The 25,273-nt window shown below is 40.3% G+C and overlaps 1 long non-coding RNA gene across 1 annotated transcript; it reads right to left on the reverse strand.

Moving 5' to 3' along the window:
• Nucleotides 1-21,686: 21,686 nt before the first annotated feature.
• LOC308373110 lies at nucleotides 21,687-22,839 on the reverse strand. Its single transcript, XR_013968845.1, has 5 exons — nucleotides 22,736-22,839; nucleotides 22,593-22,652; nucleotides 22,277-22,451; nucleotides 22,075-22,141; nucleotides 21,687-21,902 (listed from the first exon to the last, which is right to left on the reverse strand). It is a non-coding gene; the product is annotated as an uncharacterized lncRNA (long non-coding RNA).
• Nucleotides 22,840-25,273: the final 2,434 nt, after the last annotated feature.

Consider the following 25,273-nt stretch of genomic DNA (forward strand, 5'->3'; position numbering starts at 1 on the left):
AGACTGTTTAGTTGTGGATGTTCCTTTTTGCATTTCAGTTGTACATAGGAGAATGTTAATTTACATGTGCTACTGGTTGGGGTCTTCTGGTTGGGGTCTTCCCTCAACAGCCAAACCTCTCAATGTCCTGTGCCTCGTCAAAGTAATCCCATCCAACAGCCTAGCCTATTTATTATAACACATAAGGTTGCTCCTCAATCAGCATACTTATATGGAACAATCCTTAGCAACAACAAAAAAAGATACCCTTTTGTGACCCTTTTAATGGGGTTTTCAAGTGACCATGTACCTCCAGAACACCTCCAGAACACCAAAACCTCCAGAAGGCTCAACAGTGGTGTCTGGCATTCCAGACCCACCCAATAAATACACACGATGGGGTTAAGTCACATTTCAATACCAGAGAATACACCACATATACTGTACCTCAAGATACACTACAAGCATTAAGAGACTTTCCCACAATAACCATGACGAGTTCCAAATCCAACAACCTGTGTTTGATTCATTTACTCATGCAGTCTTGTGGTAAGTGGTGGCAAGTAGGGTAGGGTAGAGCCTACAAAAGTCAACCTGTGGAGTGTAGGTAGTGGTGTCTAATAGGGTAGGGTAGAGCAAACAAAAGTCTAACTGACTGAAGGGTCTGGTTTATGGACTGCTAAAAATGTGCTTTGCTCTGATAGAGAAACATGAAAATGAGAGACTTCAGTCAACCTCTGGTAACTAATGTGTGAAAATGTATTTGGGTAACTGAACATTAAAAGTTTATGATGGGGCTAGGCCATTCAAGGAGGTTATGGTAAATGCATACATTTAAGGCTAAGATGAATGAGCTTAGGTAGGCTTTTTTGATAAGTAAAAAGTATAGTGGCAATCCCTCCAGTTCGGAGACCAATTAGGTATCTTGATGTCATTTTTTTTTTTTTTTTAACTTCTTAAAATTGATTCCTAGTTTATTAAAAGTGAGTTTCACTTTTGGATGATTTGGTTTTGTCCGCTATCTTAAAATCATCATTTTATGTAACATAGCAAGGTCAATAAACACTAGTTCCAGAGTAAATGTGAGTGGGAAAGGCATTAGCTAACAATTTGAATTCCTACTTGTATTCCTGCTTTACTAAACTGTAAACAGCAACATATGCACTGAAATATATACCAATATAAATACAATACCAAAATATATCAAACAGAAGTACAACAAACTGAAACAGGCACTCATCAAGTACTTTACCAAGAGCTTTACTGAGTATTACAATTAAATAACTATGAATAATACGAATATCAGTCACACTTGCATACAACACATCTGAATACAGACCCATTACATGAACTGCTCATGTAAGCAATGTGTTTAGCAAATTCAGTAATGAGTTAATAGACTCTTCACCAGTGTTGTAGTCAAGTGTCAGAATCGAGTTCCCATTACCTGAGTCTGAGTCATCAATAAACTGTCAGATGGATTAATGAGGAATAAAGAACATGTGCTCTCTAAAATAAAATGAATTGAAGTTTATGTTTTTTGCCATTAATATGTAGTGAACCTCACACTGCCAAGTGTTACTGCCAAGTTGCTTTGTCAATTGCACATCTGACAGTTTTTTAAATGCTTGGCATGGGAAAATCATATATGCAATTCATTTAGATTCATTGATAGCAAATCAAGTAATAAATAAGATAACTTTTTGAATCGCTTGCCATCCCTAGTATTAATATACACTAGTGCAGTGCCCGTAGAAATGATGCTTTCTGTAGTGTTAGCAGACGTAGGTGTAGCTGTTGGGTAGTGTAATAGCAAGACATATTTGCTCTGACTGGAGATGGCGTTACTATCCCCCACCCGAATTCAGTGCAGAACTGGGAGGATAACATGACGACGTGGCCCAACATAACTTACAGCGAGATTTGCACGTATTTCGTGGACTCCATAGCAACAGATGGGAAAGCAATGGACAATCTGAAAGCCTCCGAGGCTTATCAATATAAGCTACTATTTGTAGCGGTGTAGTACTCCACTCTTGCGTTGTGATTTTGATTGGCACCCAGCCGTTTATTCATACACTCTGACAGGTTTAATGAACACAGAGCAAAGGCGATCACACACAGTATCTTCGGAATGACAGCCTCTCCCAGCCAGGGTAAATGCAGACTGAGGTTTATAATATTGCAATAATGAGAAAGCAAAGTACACACGAATTACAACAGATATATCAGGACACCAATACATCGGAAAACCTCTCTCATTGCGCCAGTAGATGCATGAACGCATGGTCACTGGTCTAGGCTAACCAGCAACGTTGAATAGAAAGCTAACTCTTATACAAATACATCAAACTACAATATACTACCTAACATGGTAATGAGAGTTGGTAACATGCCAGGCCCATACGCATCAGCTGGGGTAACATCTATGACGACAACTGTTGTATGACAATAATATAATAATTATTAGACATCATTCACGTCGCGCGGGTTCGCCCCTCTTTCTCTGAATTACTACACTACCCATATTGCCTCACTACCCATAGTGCCTACGGCAAACGATAACCCATAGTGCCTACGGCAAACGATAAAATACAAATATCTCTATGAATTCAGAAATCTTCAAAATCAAGGATGCACAGGTTCATGACATGCGTAAGCTACATGCGAAAACTCATAACTAACGTAACTCAAGTCAGGGAGATACGCCCTAAACTGACAGACAGACAGACACACAGAGATTTCTGGATTTATAGATAGATTACAAGTAAAGGTGTAGCCAGGACTCCTGAACATCTGAGTTTGCTCGCGAACAATCCCAGATCCTCAGAGGTTTGGGGGGCTTGCCTGGAGTCATACATTTCCATGGTGAATAATCCCCTGGGGGTGCTTGCAAGGGATCATTTGCATTTGACACCTTTGGGCCACCAGGTATTCCTCAATGGGCCAAAAGCCTTAACTTGGATTGGTTGAACAATGTGTTGCCCTTCCTCTAAACCCCCTCCCCATTGACCAATCGGTGTGTGTGTCCTCATACATGATTGGTTATTTATTATTATCATTATTATTATTGTTGTTGTTGTTGTGTTCTTAGGCAGGTTATATTGACAAACAGAAATTAATGAGAAATGAACGAAATACAGTTAAATATAAATTATAAGACATATAAATTAGCAATATACGTCAATACACAACTGCATGACATGATATCATTTAATAAATATAATGTAATAAAGCATAACAAAGGCTTTTAGTGAGCATAAAGGAATCATTTGTGAGCCTTTTCAAGAGAAACCCAGTTCCTCACGCTGTGGTCTCCATTGCAAGTCTATCCACACTAACACATGCACAGTCAGTGCGGACACATGTGTCCACTTTCCGAGCGTAGTCCGATTTCAATCGAAGATCCAATTCATGAAACTCCCCAAATCTAGATTTCCTGTGTCCGACTGAAATCCGATGTACACCCCCAGATAAGTGATCGGATTACGCTGGAAATTGGACAACGCGCGCATGTGACTCTCGAATCTAGATTTCAACTGGACAACAACAGCTTTTGCACGTGCTTGAGATCCTGCTTATAGACATACAGTGCCCTCCACAAATATTGGCACCCCTAGTGAATATGAGCTAAACAGGCTATAACAAAATATGTCTTTGCTGTTAATCCTCTTGGTGTTTCACTCAAAATATTCACAAAAATCTTACCCTTTCATTGAAGTAAAATTATTGAAAGAAAAAAAAAAACTGTTGACATTAAATACATATTTTTTCCCCAAAACATATGTGCCACAATTATTGGCAACCCTAGAAAAATCTTTAATTAAAATCTAACTGAAGTATATTTCCAGTCATATTTTACATTTTTAAGTTCACCTCTTTGATAAGGAACTCTTATGAGGTCAACCATGACTTCCAGTTCCACTGGCTTACAAATATGAGGTGACACAGGCCAAATTCCATTAGTCATTCATCACTATGGGAAAGACCCAAATAACACAGTGATGATGTGCGACGAAAAGTTGTTGAGCTGCACAAATCAAGAAATGTACACAAGAAAATCTCTAAACAGTTGAAAATACCCATTTCCACTATCATGGAAATAATTAAGGAGTTTAAAGCGTCAGGAGATGTTAAGAATCAGCCTGGAAGAGGACGTGTCTGTACATTGACCCCACGCACCGTGAGGGGGATGGTTGTACTGGCCAAATAATCTCCAAGGATCACAGCTGGAGAATTGTTGAGGTTAGTTGAGTCTTGGGGTCAGAAAGTCTCCAAAACTACCATCAGACGCCACCTACATCCCCACAAGTTGTTTCGGAGGGTTGCCAGAAAAAAGCCTCTGCTGTCAATCAACAACAAACTAAAGCGCCTACAGTTTGCCAAATGTAAGTCAGACTTTCAATGGGACAGAGTTATATGGTCAGATGAGACCAAAATAAAGCTTTTTGGCAGCAAATATCAAAGGTGGGTTTGGCGTAGACAGAAAGATAGCCATATAGAAAAGCACCCCATACCCAATGAGGAGTATGGTGGCGGATCTTTGATGTTGTGGGGCTGTTTTTCTTCCAAAGGCCCTGGACATCTAGTTAGGATACATGGTATCATGGACTCCATCAAATACCAGCAGATATTAAATGAAAACCTAACAGCCCCCTCCAGTAAGCCTTAAAACGGGCCGTGGTTGGACCTTCCAGCAGGACAATGATTCTAGGCACACCTCAAAATCAACACAAAAATGGTTCACCTACCACAGAATAAAGGTTTTGCCATGGCCATCACAGTCCCCTGACCTAAACCCCATAGAAAATCTGTGGGATGAGCTGTAGCCAAGTCTACAAACGTTGACCTCAGATTCTGAAGGATCTGAGATACAGCATGTAGGAATGGTCTCGGATCCCGTGCCATGTGTTCACTAACCTCATCATGCATTATAGGAGAAGACTCAGAGCTATTATCTTGGCAAATGGAGGCTGCACAAAACATTACATTAAGGGGTGCCAATAATTGTGGCGCACATGTTTTGGGGGAAAATATTTATTTAATGTCAATGTTTTTTATTCTTTTAATAATTTTACTTAAATGAAAAGTTAAGATTTTTGTGTATATTTCGAGTGAAAGACTGAGAGGATAAACAGCAAAGACATATTTTTTTATAGCCTGTTTAGCTCATATTCACTAGGGGTGCCAATATTTGTGGAGGGCACTGTATACATGCATCATATATGTCTATGATATGATAATCGCTGCTAGAAGCTCAGTTCTTGTGCTCCCTCTCATTCACGTTGAAATACTGAAACGCAACTGTTTTGGACAGAACGCGCTAATTCGGTGAACAAATATTTTCATATTACTTTTCCACCACTTGTTAGTCATGTAATCCATTCATATCGATGTAAATCAATCAATACTAACACAACTTTAACTGTGGTGTGTTTTTGTTTCATTTCACATCTTATTTACTGTATAATCAACGGTAGCAGATGCCCGCTTGTAAACATTCCACATTTGATTTGAACTGACGCGGCCAAGATCTGGATTTGTCACTGCCATGTGCCGTGAGATAACGCAGTTAACTCCCCATGGAGACCCCATGGAGAGAGAAGTCGGGGTTTGGCCGAAATTGGAGTACTGCCATCATGTGAACGCACTGAGTGATTAACAAGATACTTTTGGTCCACATCCAGTATTGTCTGTGGATCCTCACACAGTGTAGATTATGCTGTCAGTGGATCATATATTTTTTTTTTGTCCCTGCAAGACTTTCTATGAAAAGTACATTTAGTAAGGGTTCAATTCAACCACATTAAGGCATAGAGCAGTTAAAGAAATGCAAACACACTGGAATGTGTGGTAGTCATGCAAAAACTAGCAGACCACAGAAATCAACTAAAAGAGTAGAAAATGTCAGCAGAAATCCACTGTCAGCCTGTTTCCCAATCTGTATTGTTTCCTGACAGCTCCATCCCTTCTCCTAACAGAGGGAGAAAGATGCTCAGTTTTGTTCAGACGGTTGGGTCATGTTAAACACCACTTCATCAGAAAATTCTACAAAAGTTTCCACCCTTTTGTTCAACATAACACATAAATGTGTCGAACTCCCGGAAAAGGGCAAAACGTCCCCTGTTGCTGCCCGTTAGCAGGCCCTCAAGGGAAGGGGGACCTCAAAATACCTCATGACCATGATATCATGTGTGAACTGGGTCAACTCTGTTTCCAATTGAGAAAATGATTACTGCTATAGAAAAATGATTACTGCCTATAGGTTTGATTTAGTTACAGAGAGTAAATCTCTGATTTACATGAACCTATACCTTAATGAAATATACAACATATTCCGACTGGAAATGTGGGGATTTAGTCTAAAAATGACCAATGTTTTTAGACTAAATCCCCACATAACCCCTCAGATTTAATGACAGAACTACATTTACTCAAATTAAATCACATTTTAGACAAAACCTTGAGGAACTGTAACCTTTTTCCAGTCGGGCGCTTTGGTCCTTCCTACCTTGGTTCATACCCAGGACTCACCACTGGTGGGACACCTGGAATTTATTCATTGTGGGTTCTAGTCAGGAACTTATGTGTGGTTTCATCAGGAACTTACATATGGTTTAATCAGGAACTTACATATGATTTAATTATCTACTCCAATCAATCATTGTAACTATAGCCTGATGTGACCTTAACTACACCCCCTGACCTGGTAGAAAAAGTCAATGGGCCTCATTTATAAAACGTACTTACGCACAGAACTGATCTTAGACTGTGCGTGCGATCAAATCCACGTCTAAGTACAGATTTATAAAAACCGTCTTAGACGTAGAAAAGGACGTATCTCTACGTCTGGTTTCAGTTCGTGTAAGTACATTTCCTTGCGGCAATACTGGAGTACTGCAGGAATTCAAGACTCTCCGAGCGCCGACAGACGACACGCAGTTTCATCAACGTCAGCACCACCGTCACCATTTGGGCTAATGGTGAAAGGCCAAATTAATGTTTCGCTCAATCAAATAAACTATTAGAATAATTTACACATGAATGATATTCACATCTTATAGGTATTCCGTTTTAATTTCACAAGTGTAAAACATTTCGCTCAAACTTATAGCCTATAAAAAGACTAAAAGTGGCTTAGTTTTCAGTAGGAGATATGGATGCATTGGCGTTGTTAGAGGATATTGCCAACTGCGCAATAAGGAGAGAGAGGGTTTTTTGTGATCGCGCAGACTTTTTGATACAGGATGATGTATGTCTGATAAGCAGGTAGCTACCGCTTGCCGAGAGCGTTGTGCACAGTGGTGTAGTCCAGGGTATACGGAGTATGCCCACTTATTTTTCAGTCAGCATTGGATTAACCACTTCTCAAAACAGGGCGTTTATCATGTGCTGTATGGGCTGCTTACAAAAAAAAAAAGGAGTTTACCCACTTCTCCAGGGACCACTACACCACTGGTTGTGCCCAAATGGCCTCTCGTCTAGAGAGGCGCACCAGAGGCAACCAGGCCATACACGTTCAGGTATTGTCCGTTTTTGGATTCCTGGCTACAGTAACGTTCCGATGAGACCAGTCGAGCAATCCCCGTCATCATTAAGCAGAGTTTTGCCCGATGTTCTTCGCAGTATACTATCCCATATGCCCGCAATTTATTAGATTTCCATACAGTGCCCAGCAAAATGTGAAAGAGGATTTCCTGCGTAAAACAGGTTTCCCAATGTATTCTCATCCATATTTCGCACACTCAGAAAGCCTAGGAAGCCCACTTCAATACAGCACAGGTCGGTAGTGGAGCGCACCAAAGCCTTGGTGCTGCTGCCGCAGATGCGGCTTCTGGTGCCCCTCGTAACGCAGGTGCTGGTGCTTCGGAGACGTGTCTACTACATGTCAAATACTTTGCTTTTGCCATAACGCCACCAGACAGGCTTTCTAACGATGTTTTGGCCCGCATCTGCTGTTCCATCAGCAGAGCGTCAATGTCAGCCTCACTTTAATTCTTCTGTTTACATGTTTCTTTCTTGCTTGCCACTGTCACAGAGAGTTTGTGCATTGAGGATGCGCTCTGTTTGTGCGTTGATAATATGCTGATTAGATTAAATAGGGGCGTTTTGAGGGCGGAGATTCAGTTGCGCACAATTTCACGACCATTTGTGATTTATAACCGAAGGATTGGCGTACACGTGTTTTTTGTGTGTACGTCTGTTTACTGTGGATCTCACTTACGCTCATTTCAGGAAATCTCTTAGACAAAATGTAGGATGGTTTCTACGCAACGTTTTATAAATGAGGCCCAATGACTATTCTGCCTCTTCTCTCCCCACACACTGACAAGAGCACTCTCTTTTCTTTCCTCTTAGAGAGGGCAACACCCCCTCCCCCAGCTCTCTCACCTGCAGAGGCAACAAACTATCAAGGTTGATACATGTGTACAAACTCTATGATGGGAACAAGCAAGGCAAGTAATTGCCAAAATGACCCGCAAACTCTGCAAACTGAACAAAAGGAGCGGCTGGTTCCTCCGAGCGACTGGTTCCTCCGATACACACTGCACGGCAATGACGACATCAGAGCTACAACCTCCTTCATCCACAGATATCAACATGGTATCCGCTAGTGCAACCCTTTTTCCCAAGGAATGGTAACTGGGCTATGCAAACTACCGTTTTACCTTTGCCATTGTATATCTTTTGATTTGATTTGTCACTAACAGTGTTGGGGAGTAACGAGTTACATGTAATTGCGTTACGTAATTTAATTACAAAATAAATGTAACACTAATATATTACAGTTACTGGAGAGAAATGTGTAATTCAATTACAGTTACTTACGACATTTTTCAAAATTACAATTTGAATTACATCTTAATACTGTCAGCAAAACCTTGCTCAAATGTATATTTAAAAAAAAAAAAAAAAACTGTTTCGCATGTTTTTCTGGCTACTGTACAAACACCCCCGTTGTCATTTCCCTCCACAATAGTTTGATCCAGAACTTTCTGTGTCTCTATCACGTCTACAGCGCCATCACGTCTGCTAGTAGGCCTACATGCCTGTGCATGCAGCGATCTGAATTTCAGTTGCTAACAACCTACCAGAAATGTATCACAGAAATTGAAAAGTAATCAAAAAGTAATCAAAAAGTAATTAGTTACGTTACTCAGATAAAGTAATTCAAATAGTTACACTACTATTACATTTTTAACAGGGTAACCTGTAACTGTAACGAATTACATTTCTAAAGTAACCTCCCCAACACTGGTCACTAAACATGACTGTTGGGATATATATTCGTGGTAGCTGGCTTTGCCAAGCCATACAAGGGTTAATGTTAGTTATTCTTCCCAGAGACAAAGGGTCTTGTGTGCATTACTAACCATTTTCCTCTGCTAACTTGACAGATGGGCGCACACATGCACTTGGAACTGCGGTGACCGAACAAAGGAACACACATTCTTCCTGGTGCGCACACTTAAGCACAGAAGCTTGGGCACTCACACACACATGAACACTCCCTGTCTTTCAAACACACACACACACACACACACACACACACACACACACACACACACAAACTCAACTTTAGTTTATTAATTAGATACATTTGGTGATATTACTTAATGAGTTTCATTTCTGATCATTTTGTGAATAAATTATTTGATTGTGTATGCTGCTCTATTTAATGTTGCACAAGAGTGAGTGCAGCCAACCTCTTCTATTCAGGCCTTCAACCTTTACTCACTATTAATCATATTAGTAATTTTTCTTAAAGCTATTAATGTAATTATTAATCAGAGTTCCAAATGTATTATACTATTTTATAAGACTGATTTTCGAATGATCTTTCTTTAACACTATGGTAGACACTACACTTTGTGTGCCGCCCCATGTTTTCAACGTAATTGATCTGCTGTTGTGTTGAATACTTGATGCTTATCAAAATCAGGTTAGACCACCAACATATTATTGCTGCTGCTCTCTGTCACGGAACAGATCGGGGACCACGGAAGCTTCGGGAAACACAGTTTATTTGCGGATGGATATATACAGCACATCAAACACGGGATGCAGAAGGCACAACCGGGACACGTTCGTCCCGGGTGGACAGTTCAGCCCAGGAGGGGCGCAGGCTCAAGGTGCTGCCTTAACTAAAGCGCAAGTTCACAGGACCACGTAAAGACAAACAAAGGCAACTCTGACTAAAATTAAACTATAACTATAAAAACCGGAAGGAAAACAAAATACGAGTCAAACTCGGAAAAGGGATAAACTAAACTAAGACTGATACAAACAGAAACAAACGCAGATAATCAGATAATCAAAGCAGATTAGACAAGCGAAGACGAGGTTTCTTACAATACTTCGGAAGAAGAACTGAGACGTGTGATACCTGTGGAAGTACGATACCAGACACCGTGTGAACGGAGAGTGAGGTATATGAAGGGAGTGTGACAGGTGTAGGTGATTAGTCCTTAGGTGATCCTCTATGTGGTGCAGGTGAGTGAGAGTGCAGGTGTGAGTGATCAGTGAGTGTGAGCGAGGGGGAATCAAGGTGGGCGTGGCTGGTGCAGGTCCGGGCTCTGGCGTGACACTCTCATAAGGAGAGTTTTGCTGTTTATGCACAATTGCACATGTGTTTGGACACGTGTATTCTGTTTTTGTAGATTTTATATATTTGTTATAAATTTTACAATAAACTAAACATTTCATATTAGTTATTACGTTTTACGAATCCAACTTACATTACCACCACTCACAACCTTACATATAATGTATAGAAGTTGTACTAGCATTTGTATTCAAAGTTTACACTTTAATATACCAAAGTACTCAACGTTTAACAATACAACTTCCAACATTGGCGCCCACATGTGATTGACAACACTGGCGCTCACATGTGACATCACACAGGGGGTTGGCCAAGTACTGAGACAACGGAATCTAACCAGGAGAACCATAGCCGAAGAGTGCAGAGTATTCTGCATATGTATAGTGGTAATATAAAAATAAATAGATGGGATATATACAGTATAATACGACAGTACAAGATATATGGGGTATGAGCAGTAGTAAAATTGGCAGCAATAGTTGGTCATTAGTGCATGATACAGGTACAGGTGAAGGTAGCAAAAGAAGTTATGAATGAGGTAAGATACATGATAAGATATATAAGTACAATGAATATTATACTTATGTAATGAGAGGTCATCCCCCACAGTCACTAATCTCGGAGTTAGGTTTGACTCTCACCTGAACTTTAATGATCATATAAAACACCTGTGCAAAACCTCTTTTCTATCATCTAAGGAACATCTCCAAACTCCGCCCCACTTTAACCCTATCAGATGCAGAGAAGCTTGTCCACGCCTTTATCTCCTCAAGACTGGACTATTGTAATTCACTCTTCTATGGGATCACTGGCAAGAACATCCAGAAGCTGCAATACATCCAAAACAGCGCTGCCAGGATTCTGATGAAGGTCCGGAAATATGAGCACATAACACCAATATTACACTCACTACACTGGCTCCCTGTCTCTTTCCGGATAGACTACAAAGTCCTTATAATCACCCATACATGCATTAATGGACATGCACCTCCCTACCTGCAAGAATTAATTAATCCCCAAACCTCCACCTGCACCCTCAGGTCTTCAAACAGCTCGCTCCTCCGCGTCCCCAAAACCAAGCTCCGCACCATGGGCGACCGGGCCTTTTGCTCGGCAGCGCCACATCTATGGAACAGCCTCCCTGACCACCTAAGGGCAACGCAGACGCTGGATTCCTTTAAAGCTGGACTTAAGACTTTTTTATTCAGGAAGGCATTTCTGGCCTTGTGTTGAATCTTTTCTGTTATGCTTATGTTAATGTTATGTTATGTTATGTTGTTTTTAATTTTATTGTATTATTATAGTTATTTTCTAATATGTAGGCACTCTGAGATTCCTTTGAATGAAAAGTGTGTTAAAAATAAAATGAATTATTAATTATTATTATTAATATGAGGTAAGAGTCATGATATGATATAAGTACAATGAATATGAGGTAAGAGGCATAATATATATATACAATGAATATGAAGTAGGAGGCATGATATGATATAAATACAATGAATAGGGACAACAATTTTAAACAAGTAGCTATAGATATGAATACACTATAAAATGTTAAGTGGCTGAACAAAAAAACTAAAAAATACCAATTCAACCCCCACAAGGTAGTTTACACAGCACCAGGTTAGAACCATCAAGGCGGAGCTATTAGACTCTGATTGTTAGTTTTTGAAATAAATGACATTCAATGCTTGACCGTGTAGCTATCTGTCTCTGTTTTGTTACCGACTTTCAACCACGAGAATGAGTAAGATCTTTAATTAGAGTCTCAACAACGTTAATAGGCTAAGTGTAGCTATTTGTTTTGTCTTTGTGAGAATGAGTAAGATCTTTAATAAGAGTCTCAACAACGTATATAGTAGGCTAAAATCTTAAATAAGAGTCTCAACAACGTATATGTCTCATGTGCGCCCGTCTCTATGCAATGCGGCGCGGTGTGCCAGATCGCGTCCTAAGTGAAGCGCGCTTCATTCACAAAGTGGCGAGGCCCACTCGCGGAGTGCCAGATCGCGTGAAGCGCAAGTGGCGAGTCTCGCCCACTCGCGGAGTGCCAGATTGCATCCTAGGCCTTACCTGACATATTTTAAGCATGTATGTTATATGCATAATATGATTAAATATCTGTTCTTGGGAAAAGTATTTGTATTGAGACTGACTGGATGGAGTTTTGGTTTGACTAAAACAGTTCACAGCAGTGCATTAACATAACAAAGAAGAATGCAAACGGACATAGCTAACAGGCATATTTCAGTGATATATTTTGAAATAATTTGGACAAAGGAGGGGGGGGGGGGGGGGATTTTTTGGGGGCATTTTACACCTAAAACACCTAAAATGTCATGCCCAAATTTCAAGGCCTACTTTTCAGTCTTACCATAAGATGGTGGCAGATTGCTGACAAGGCCAGCTGACAAGGCCACTGGACTGAGCAATGTAGGACTGAAGAACAGCTATAGTGCATAAATGTGAGAAAGGCACAGAAGATCCAGACAAAAACAGAAGGTATCTAAGGGGAAAAACAGGGCAGTACTTCCAGGGCTTGATAATGCCTTCTTAGGGCTTTTTTGGGATTTACGGCCAGGGACTTTTGGGTCATCGATTACCTTGGGCCAAGCAGGGCTCACTGGTGCTTGAGGCGGTGTCAAGGTAAATGGTGAGGATAGCGGAGTTAGATAAGAGGTTCAGCGCCAGTCAGTCATTATCAAATAGACTACACCCTACCAAATTACCTTGAAGGAGTCATCGTATGCCCATTTTTCCACAAGTTTCCCACATGATTGCTCTTGGTCTTAATACAATGTCTGTAACATACGTTGGTGCATGTTTGTGAAGCTTATGGACAGTGCATTGAGACATGTATTACAAAATGGCACAATATTAGTGATTTATTATGTTTGTGGGATTATTAGAATTTTGAAAATGTTTCACCTTCCCACAAACAAAAATATATATATATATACAGCCGCGGAAAAAATTAAGAGACCACTTCAAAATTATCAGTTTCTCTGGTTTTACTATTTATTGGTATGTGTTAAAGTAAAATGTACATTTTTGTTTTATTCTATAACCTACTGGCAACATTCCTACCAAATTTCAAATAAAAATATTGTCATTTAGATCATTTATTTGCAGAAAAATGACAATTGGTTATTCAAAGGTTATTCCACTAAATATTGATTTCTGAACTCTTCCTAAGTTAAAGCATTAGTATTGTGTAGTTTAAAAATGAATATGAGCTTGTTTTCTTTGCATTATTCGAGATCTGAAGACACTGCATCTTTTTTGCTATTTTGACCAATTGTCATTTTTCTGCAAATAAATGATCTAAATGACAATATTTTTATTTGAAATTTGGTAGGAATGTTGCCAGTAGGTTATAGAATAAAACAAAAATGTACATTTTACTTTAACCCATACTAATACTAATACATACTTTAACCCATTTTCCGCGGCTGTGTATATATATATATATATATGAAATAATACATTTAGCACATTCCATAATGTTTTTGTGGGAAATTACTTATAACCTATTACCCTTCTGACCATTGCAACCATTATTATATTTTTGGGAAGGATATTACATTGGGGCATTATAACATAAGAGGTGTATCAAGGTAACTTCTACTCAATTCAAAAAGGGAAACATGGAAATTACTGCTTGAAATTTCTAGTTTACGGCTAGGCTACAACATCACATTTAAAGCATACATTGTGTGGGTAAAAGGGCTGGGTAGCCCTCCGTGTCAACAAGGAATGTCATTATCATGATTGCAATGTAAATAATTGAGACATAGTTTTACCCATACCCTTGTAATGATAAACTTACCAGCACACCGTTTACCCACTAAGTATACCCACCGTATACTTAAATGCTCTCTCGTCATCTTATCCACTCTTAATTTTAGATGCATCATATATACCATATTCTGTTTGTATGTATTGTGTACATTTTCCACATGCTAGTGGCTGATCCTGACATGTGTATGAATTTCTGATTCTCTCCCCTCCCTTCCCTTCTGTCACCCCCACCCCCTCTCCTTTCTTCTCTACCTCTCTATCCAGCCAGCCCCGAGCAGATGGGGTCCCGCCCATATGAGCCGAGGTTCTGTTTAAGTTTTCCTCCTGTCACAGGGAGTTTTTCTATGTCCCTGTCTTAACAAAATGTTGTTGTTTTGGCATCAATATAATACAATGTCATTTAATTGAATGATGGCATTTCCCTCTGTCATACCACTGTGGTTACATTTTGCTAAATGCCAATATTCAATATAGCGAACAGTTTTGACACAAGGTTAGAGAAGTGGCTCTTTTTGAGAGTGGCAATTTAGGCAAAAAGAGATATAAAAAGGTATAAAACTATTGCTTTTGTGTCCCACTCACCCAGAGAACCAATGAAGTCTTTATAACAAAACAAAGTACCACACCCCACAGCTTCTGTACAACAAACAGTTCTATGTTTCTACCATTTCCCCATTCCCTCAGGGCTGTGGAGCCTAATAAAATTGCCGTGACAGATAATGATGGTGCTTCCTCTTTATGTCTCCCATTTACACATATGGAAACCTCTCTAAAAAAAATGTCATCCACTACTTGGAGTGTTATACCCCCCATACACCACCTTGGGATCTGGGCTGAATGCATTTATTCTTCCCAGGATAATGGACAAGGCATAAATCATGATGGACAATGGAGATGGGTGTGTGTGTTGTGTGTGTGTGTGTGTCTGCTTGCAGCTAGGATTTAAGTCTCAGTGGGACCATCCACCACAGCCCTGAAGGACAAATTGCATAGCCTGGTTGTCCTGTTGGGCTGTAGCCCTCTAAGTAGAATGGAACAGATCTGAAACACAAGGAACACGCCCATACAAATTCATCACTATGACCCAGTTGACCTCCCAGTACTATGACTTTATGCACAACCCTGTGCTTGCAGATAACTCTGGGGAACCACATACACTTTAATAATATTCTCATCATCTGATCATCCCTATGCAAAAAAATAAATGAAGTGAATCCACTCTTGCACTTTCCTATGCTTCTACACTTTATGAACTTTATGGCTCCTGTTTCAGATAAAATAGGATTGGAACTGTGTGGAACTTGCTTTCAATAACTTCCTTTATCCTTGTTCATTGTTGTCTTGCTTGCAAAAAACATAAAATCAAAAGGTTTTTTCTTGGCATAGCCTGTTAAAAAGATTTGTTGAAAAACAGAAAGAAATTCTTGAAAAATGATTCACCAGACTAAATCCACCTAGTTGTAATCTCACTCTACAATTTTTTATTTGCTAAACTAAATTCTTCTTTTGCATCATGCATAACAATGGCCTCGGGCCACATCTTTCTGACAGCATAGAAGTCTACCAAAACTAAAACTAATACTAGATACAGATATCCGATGGCCGCTGGAGCAGGCATCACTCTACGTCACTGATCCTTATGGGAGGAGGGGGATGGGTGCATCCAGAGACACTGGTGCCAGACAATGCCCTCATCTCCAATGTCATGCCATCCAGCAGCTCTCAATGACCGTGCTTCAAAACCCTTTTGTTGCATGAGAGCAGAATAGAAGACATGGTTGTTCTTCATCTGTCTTTAAAGGATGTTCCAACAGAGACACTACTTGACAACTGCCGTCCCAACCCAACACTTACTATTCCATTAACCCCTAAGAAAAACTATTTCTCAGTGGCATGCAATGCAATGTATTTCCAAGCTACCTTTTCTGTATGACGCTTCACATAATGCATGACGCTGACAGAGCTGACATGTGCTGTGCGACACATACGTGAACTACTTTGTGTGTCTGGGACCCAGGAGGAAGGGTTCTACATTTTAGTTTCTCATATATAACATTTTTTGGGCAGTCACAGAAAAATGAAAACGGTAAAATATCTGTTTGGTCTAAAGGATCTATATTTCTTTTTACAGTATATCCTCTTAAGAGGCCATCATATGGGATAAAAAAGGCCAACATGTTTTTGTACTTGTAAAAAAAGAGTTGTACCTGAAATAATAATTTGCAGTTGCAAAAACATTTTGTGACTATGTAAATAAGGTTTGAACATTTATTAGCAGAAAGATGCGTTGATACGTTTTGTGACTCCTAAATGGAATGTGTGTTCCTGCAAACAAAGAGAACACACCAAATCTGCAAAATCATTAGCTTATTCTCAGCCTTTAACTCAGTTTTCAGTTTCATAAAACACTTTTAGCGAAACACTGCACACAACATTCAGACATTGAACACTTGTGGGCCTTTTTAAGTCACTGCCCTTCAAAATACAAGACATATTGGATCTACCAGTTCCAAAACATTGGTTTTTAAGTTGATGTGTTGCTGTGACAAGACTCAAAAGAGTTAGGGTATGTTTATACAGTCTCTTTTTATGAATCATGTACAGAGGGTACATGTTTTTAAACTTCTTACATACGACATACTGCACTCTAAAAAGTTTTTACTTTTCACTTTTGTTACAACCCTCAGTACTCTTAATGGCCCTGCATTTATGTGTTGACTAAATATATTTCAGTTTGCTGTAATGTTTAAGCAAACTATTTTGTACATTCTAGCACTGGAAATGTAAATGGTGCACTGATGTTTGTTAAAGAACTATATTTGTGTGTTCATACAGTATATGTATTCATATATATTCATGTTCATACAGTCATGGTGATGGCGCCTCGTATGGCTGCTTCGGTGTGTTGGTGCACACTTCTGTGTTTGCTTTTAGTCTTTAATAGTGTTTAATTTAGTTTATTGGGAATCAACTCTGTTTTGTTTTATTGTCTTCTTGTCCCAAACTGTGTTAGTTTTAATTCTGTTTATTACAACTTAACTCTGACTTTTTTTTAGGTTTTTCTTATTTTGTTATCGTTTTGCTATGGTGATGTAAAAATAATCCGTGACGAGATATGAGATACTTAACATCAGGGACTCAACACCATCTGATTTCTGTCCCAACTTTCTCGCCTCTCCCGTGGATTTACAAGACCTACTAATCCAAGGCCTTGGTCACACAGCGAGACGGAGACAGAGAGGAAAACGTGCAGGAGCCCTGGTGCGATTTAGGAAGAGAGGAGTGCGGTCGCCTCTACCAAGTATACTCTTCTCCAACGTCCGCTCACTGTGCAACAAAATTGATGAACTACGCCTTCTCATCAGGACTAATAGGGACTTTGCTCTCTCTTCTGTCTTGTGTTTTACGGAATCCTGGCTGACTGAATCTACACCGGACTCTGCAGCACAGTCAGACAGGAAGCAGCGAGTGAGGCTGGGCAAGCTTGTCTCGGAGCCCCGGACCATCAGCACTGGAGCCCCACAAGGCTGTGTGCTCTCTCCTTTAATTTTCTCCCTCTACACCAACAACTGCACCTCCAGCCACCCCTCTGTCAAACTCATTAAATTTGCAGATGACACAACCCTCATTGGACTAATCTCTAATGGGGACGAGGCCACCTACAGAAAGGAAGTCAACAGCCTGGCTTTCTTTTTTTGAAAAACATATATTTATTAGATTTTTGTTCATTTTACAGACAAACAATACAAGACAACACAACAAGGCACATATAATGCAATTTGCTCTCACATACAGGTGCATCTCAATAAATTAGAATATCATCAAAAAGTTGATTTATTTCAGTAATTCTATTCAAAAAGTGAAACTCATATATTATATAGATTGTGTACACACAGACTGATCTATTTCAAGTGTTTATTTCTTTTAATTTTGATTATTATAACTGACAGCTAATGAAAACCCAAAATTCAGTATCTCACAAAATTAGAATATTGTGAAAAAGTTCAATATTGAAGACTCATGGTGTCACACTCTAATCATCGAATTAACTCAAAACACCGGCAAAGGCTTCCTGAGCCTTTAAATGGTCTCTCAGTCAAGTTCAGTAGGCTACACAATCATGGGGAAGACTTCTGACTTGACAGTTGTCCAGAAGACGATCATTGACACCCTGCACAAGGAGGGTAAGACACAAAAGGTCATTGCTAAAGAAGCTGGCTGTTCACAGAGTGCTGTATCCAAGCACATTAATGGGAAGTTGAATGGAAGGAAAAAATGTGGTAGAAAAAGGTGCACAAGCAACAGGGATAACCGCAGCCTTGAGAGGATTGTGAAACAAAGCCCATTCAAGGAAGATTCACAAGGAGTGGACTGCAGCTGGAGTCAGTGCTTCAAGAGCCTACACACACACACACAGACGTATCCAGGACATGGGCTTCAACTGTCGCATTCCTGTGTCAAGCCACTCTTGAACCAGAGACGTCAGAGGCGTCTCACCTGGGCTATGGACAAAAAGGACTGCACAGTTGGTCAGTGGTCCAAAGTTCTCTTTTCAGATGAAAGTAAATTTTAAATTTCATTTGGAAATCAAGGTCCCAGAGTCTGGAGGAAGAGAGGAGAGGCACAGGATCCAAGTTGCTTGAGGTCCAGTGTAAAGTTTCCACAGTGAATAATGGTTTGGGGTGCCATGTCATTTGCTGGTGTTAGTCCATTGTGTTTTTTCAGGTCCAAGGTCAGCACAGCCGTCTGTTTAAGAGTACTTCATGCTTCCCTCTGCTGACCATCCTATGGAGATGCGGATTTCATTTTCCATCAGGACTTGGCGCCTGCACCCACTTCCAAAGGTCCCAGTACCTGGTTTAAGGACCATGGTAACCCTGTGCTTGATTGGCCAGCAAACTCGCCAGACCTAAAACCTATAGATTCTATAGGGTATTGTGAAAAGGAAGATGCGAGACAATAGACCCAACAACGCAGAAGAGCTGAAGGCCACTATCAGAGCAACCTGGTCTTCCATAACACCTCAGTAGTGCCACAGACTGATTGCATGAATTACTGCAGCGATGCGGCATCGCATGAAGGCAAAGGGAGCCCAGACCAAGTATTGAGTGCTGTACATGTTCATACTTTTCACTAGTCCAACATTTCTGTGTTAAAAATCCTTTTTTCTATTGGTCTTCAGTAATATTCTAATTTTCTTAGATACTGAATTTGGGGTTTTCATTAGCTGTCAGTTATAATCATCAAATTTAAAAGAAATAATCACTTGAAATATATCAGTCTGTGTGTAATGAACATATATAAAAATGAGTTTCACTTTTTGAATATAATTACTGAAATAAATCAACTTTTTGATGATATTCTAATTTATTGAGATGCACCTATATAATAGATGTTCGTGTCACAGTAGACAGTGTGTTACAGTAAATAGGATAACATCTGCTAACTCACATCGTTTACAGGAGAGAACAAATGAAAACAAAACAGAAAAAAAAGTACTCAATCCATCTTATCATCCAACCAACCATCAACATCCATTATCCGTTATTCTCAAGGAAGTTGTAGAAAATGTTCCATATTTCCCAAAAGTTGTCAAGTCTATTTTTTGTTGTGCAACTTATCTTTTCTAAAGCTAAGTAAGAAGTCATTCCGCTCAACCATAGTGATGTGGCACAGGGTGTATCTGATTTCCATTGTTTTTCTTCAAGAAAACAAATATTCAGTAGAGACCTAACTTTTTTAGGGGTAAACAAGTCTTCTGGATAGGCATTCAATAGGCACAATTTAGGACTAAGAGGCACTTCCTTACCAATGATTTGGCTAGCAAGGTCCACCACCTCACTCCAAAATCTCCAATCTTTTGACATTCCCACATATTGGCCAACTACTCGCTTGAAACTAGGCGACATTAGTTAGTTTGTTCACTGGTGGAAATAGTTGCTAAGGAAAGAAAAGATGGTAAAAATACGTGGATTTAATTGAAAACAAAGCCATTTCATTTCAGTATTGTATGACGTTAGAACATTAGGCTAGCTAACGTAAGCCAACATTAGACAGAAGACTGAAAGACACCTCGCAAAATCACATCAAACGTTATTGCTGGTTACAGTTACGGTTTTATCGGATAGTACACTGCCTATTACTCGGTAACTTTTGAAAAATCTAAGTGAGAAAAAGCCAAACAAATTACATTTACGTACAAAACACGGCTATTGGTGGTGTTTGGTTTGCCATTTTTGCTTACAATTTGCAGGGGCCTGTCGCACGGTATCATGGGTAATGAGCAGCATTGAGGTTACATCGATGCTGCCTTCAAAAATGACAATTACAGGGGGATCACACCAAACGTGCACTGCTGACACCAAATGCACACACACACAGACAGACACACACACACACCTAGTGAAAGGTAAATAGACATAAAAAATGTTCTCAAAGCACTCACACAAAGAGAAATTACACCTCTAGGGGAGGATAGGATGGACTACTAGCCTTGGGCACCTAGCACAGCCAACAGAACATTGAACACAAACCAAACAGAACCAAAACAAAAGCAGACACGCACACGCGCAGCAGAGAGCAGCTGCTTGGGAGGAGGACGTGAAGCACGAAGACGAACAGCAAACAATAGCCACAAGCAAAGCGAGCTAGCAGCAGAACACTCCCAGCAAAACAGCAGCGGCGTCAAACCACCCAGGCCAATTCTTATGTGTAACCAGTATGAGGTTTACCCTTCCACTACTTGTGTACTTTTACTACTCCACAACGGTTTCCCCCCCAAGAGAGTCAATTGAAAGACTGGACAGAGGCTGATGTAACAAAATAGGTTTATTAATAAATACTCTTTTTTCAGCTCTAGGCAGCAAGTTAAGATAAACACTGACAGTCACTCACAGGCACCCCGTACAATGGAAAACACAAGAAATCAATAAACCAAACAAAAGAGAAGATGGAACTGTGAGAGGCCTCTTTGATATGTATAAGGGCTCTGGGTAGATTTTATAGGTGATCCTCAAATACACAGTGACTAGAGACGTAGTACCGGGACTGGCCAAAGGGAGGGAGGGGGGCTGGGAATAGGAGTCAGCGTCACCTAACGAACAATAATGTCTTAGCATGCAATGGTGATAAACCCCGGGAAGGCACACTAAAATAACAGGCAAATTGTTTTAGCACGCTATTGTGAAACACCCCACAATAGGGCACACTACTGGAACAGGTTAGATGTCTTAACACACACTGGTGATACACCCCACAATGGGCACTCTGACGCTGAGCACAATAAAGCAAGGGGAAGTTCAAGAAGGGCCAGGCCTATACACTACAACTAGGTAACAGAGCCTCTGACACGGAGAGTGGGACAGGACAGGATGGCCTTATAATAGCAGAAGATACAGTTTACACAATAAACCAAAACAACAAACTTGGGGTGCTGTGACACATTCAGTGGCTTTTTTATGGTAGGGGAAAACAGTGATTGACTGCGCTGTACCAAACAGGACTGAAGCGCGGCCTAGAACAAAACCAGCACAATATATACTTTACAATAATACATATGCATAGTAACTTGCAATGGAATATACAGCATACAACACAACCTATAAATAACCACACATATGATGAGTCCACGGTATTTAAAAGCTGGCTGCACATTTAGCCAACATGAGAATTAAAAAGATTCATACCGGGAAAAGGTTTCACAGTCCAGTGTAGCAGTTGAGAATAAAGAGCTAGACAGTTGCTTGCCGTTCGCTGTGATCAAAAATGGAAACAACACTTCAACGTCTTAATCATTCTCTATCCAAGCTACAATTCCCTCCCCGCTCTGCTGCCGATATTGCACTAAACGCTTCCACTACGTGAACAATGCATGAATAAAACACATACCAGGTAGACGTGAGTGCACCAGAAACTCCGCGAAGGAAGAGATATGAGCTGCTTGTGAAAGCTAATAATCCAGGTCCAATACGAGCAGCAACGTGGAGCCCAAACCATTCTTCCAGCGATGCCGGTAACTTTCGCGGTGCCATTTTAAAAGGATCACGTCAGGTGCGCTACACAGCTGAGAGGGGCGGTTCAGAGAGGGGCAAGCTGGGAGATGTAGTTTTGGGCCGCACGGCCACATATGGGAGAGACAAAACGTTACCGCCACACAACACTAGTAATACATAGCCTATTAAAAGGGAACAGCAGGATAACCTACCCAACATCCATAAGGCGCGGAACGCAGAATGACAGGTAGCGACGACTATGCGTTCGCTAGCTAAAAGAGAGCATAAAAAGTGGGTGAGTAGCTAGCTAGCTAAACACAGCAACTGTTTGTGCAGAGCAAGCACCAATAAATACCTGTCTGTAGCACACAACGAGCGTATTATCCAACTCAGAGTGAAACAGGATATGGTGCAACTGCATTGAGCACGGACCCAACCAAACATGGCGAAGCCACTGCCACCAACTAGTGAACCTGAGCTTGACGCAACAGGTACCGTGGAGTACGACACATGCAGAGTTGGCACCTGGTTGTTCATTTATAGCAGGGACGTGCAGTCATAGGAGGCAGGGGAGGCAGAGCCTCACCTGTCATTTTGAAAAGTAAAAAAAAAATATATTAAAAAAAAAAAAAAAAATTGTATAATAATCATATTTATGTATTATAAAATAAATATTCATATTTCTCTAGTTATCTGTGTTACGAGTGTCATTTCTGCATGATTCCGCGTGCGCAAGCGTAGAACCTTTTGAGTTGAGCTGAAAACGCATTGAAAAATATTGCAAGGGAGGCACGCACTACCACGGATTCAAGAAGGGTGGCGAGCGAGAGGGGACTTGTTGGGTATATAATCTGACGTTGGATTTTCTTCTTCACTTCTCTACTTGAGTTTGACAGCGAAAATGGAAGATGGCATTGCTAACCTGAGGCATGTTGAATTAACTAAGAACGTTTAAGTATTTTAAGTTAACACAGTAGTATTACACATTTGCATTGGAGTATTTCACGTTTCCCAACGGGACTACATATTCATGCGCAACACGAACCTAAAGAAGCTAAAGGCTGTTGATGCAGGAAAGTTGCCTTGAAGTTGTGAGCAGACTAGGTAGGTGCTAATCCTGAGCTAAACTAGCCACTGACTGCATTCACTCAAGAAGAGGACAACGGATTTCCACTGATCTATACTGATAATCGTGAGTGGATTAATTTTGTTTCACCTCAAACTGACGGTTATGAGCTCCAACGAAAGTGCACCAACTTTAAATTATACTGGCCAGTAGAACATTTTGGTATTGTGTGCTATGTATGCGGTGTTTAACTGTTTACCTGTAAATATGTTGTGTAAATAAATATGGAATTGTTTTTTCGAAGCTGTCCGAGTTGGTTAAATGGTCATTTAAATTAGCATCCCACCACCGTAGTTATATTTTCTCCAGACAAAATGAAATGAGCCATATCATTGGTGGGAGGGCTACATACACTAGCTTGCAACTATTAATATCTTATTAATAACTCATCATAATACAATAAAAAAACAATCGTTTGAAAATAATGGTATTAGACAATAAAACAACGGTTTTTCAGTTCTGATCAGATGACAATTTTAAAACCATAGACATATATACATGTATATATACATTATATAGGTGCATCTCAATAAATTAGAATATCATCAAAAAGTTGATTTATTTCAGTAATTCTATTCAAAAAGTGAAACTCATATAATATATAGATTGTGTACACACAGACTGATCTATTCTAAGTGTTTGTTTCTTTTAATTTTGATTATTATAACTGACAGCTAATGAAAACCCAAAATTCAGTATCTCAGAAAATTAGAATATTGTGAAAAAGTTCAATATTGAAGACTCATGGTGTCACACTCTAATCATCTAATTAACTCAAAACACCGGCAAAGACTTCCTGAGCCTTTAAATGGTCTCTCAGTCTAGTTCAGTAGGCTACACAATCATGGGGAAGACTGCTGACTTGACAGTTGTCCAGAAGACGATCATTGACACCCTGCACAAGGAGGGTAAGACACAAAAGGTCATTGCTAAAGAAGCTGGCTGTTCACAGAGTGCTGCATCCAAGCACATTAATGGGAAGTTGAATGGAAGGAAAAAATGTGGTAGAAAAAGCAACAAGCAACAGGGATAACCGCAGCCTTGAGAGGATTGTGAAACAAAGCCCATTCAAGGGAGATTCACAAGGAGTTGTCTGCAGCTGGAGTCAGTGCTTCAAGAGCCTACACACACAGACGTATCTAGGACATGGGCTTCAACTGTCACATTCCTGTGTCAAGCCACTCTTGAACCGGAGACGTCAGAGGCGTCTCACCTGGGCTATGGACAAAAAGGACTGCACAGTTGGTCAGTGGTCCAAAGTTCTCTTTTCAGATGAAAGTACATTTTGCATTTCATTTGGAAATCAAGGTCCCAGAGTCTGGAGGAAGAGAGGAGAGGCACAGGATCCAAGTTGCTTGAGGTCCAGTGTAAAGTTTCCACAGTGAATGATGGTTTGGGGTGCCATGTCATTTGCTGGTGTTAGTCCATTGTGTTTTCTCAGGTCCAAGGTCAGCACAGCCGCCTGTTTTAGAGCACTTCATGCTTCCCTCTGCTGACCATCCTATGGAGATGCGGATTTCATTTTCCATCAGGACTTGGCGCCTGCACCCACTTCCAAAGGTCCCAGTACCTGGTTTAAGGACCATGGTATCCCTGTGCTTGATTGGCCAGCAAACTCGCCTGACCTAAAACCCATAGATTCTATAGGGTATTGTGAAAAGGAAGATGCAAGACAATAGACCCAACAACGCAGAAGAGCTGAAGGCCACTATAAGAGCAACATGGTCTTCCATAACACCTCAGTAGTGCCACAGACTGATTGCCTTC

This window comes from Sprattus sprattus, assembly GCF_963457725.1.
Source record: "Sprattus sprattus genome assembly, chromosome: 12".
Lineage (NCBI taxonomy): Eukaryota > Metazoa > Chordata > Actinopteri > Clupeiformes > Clupeidae > Sprattus > Sprattus sprattus.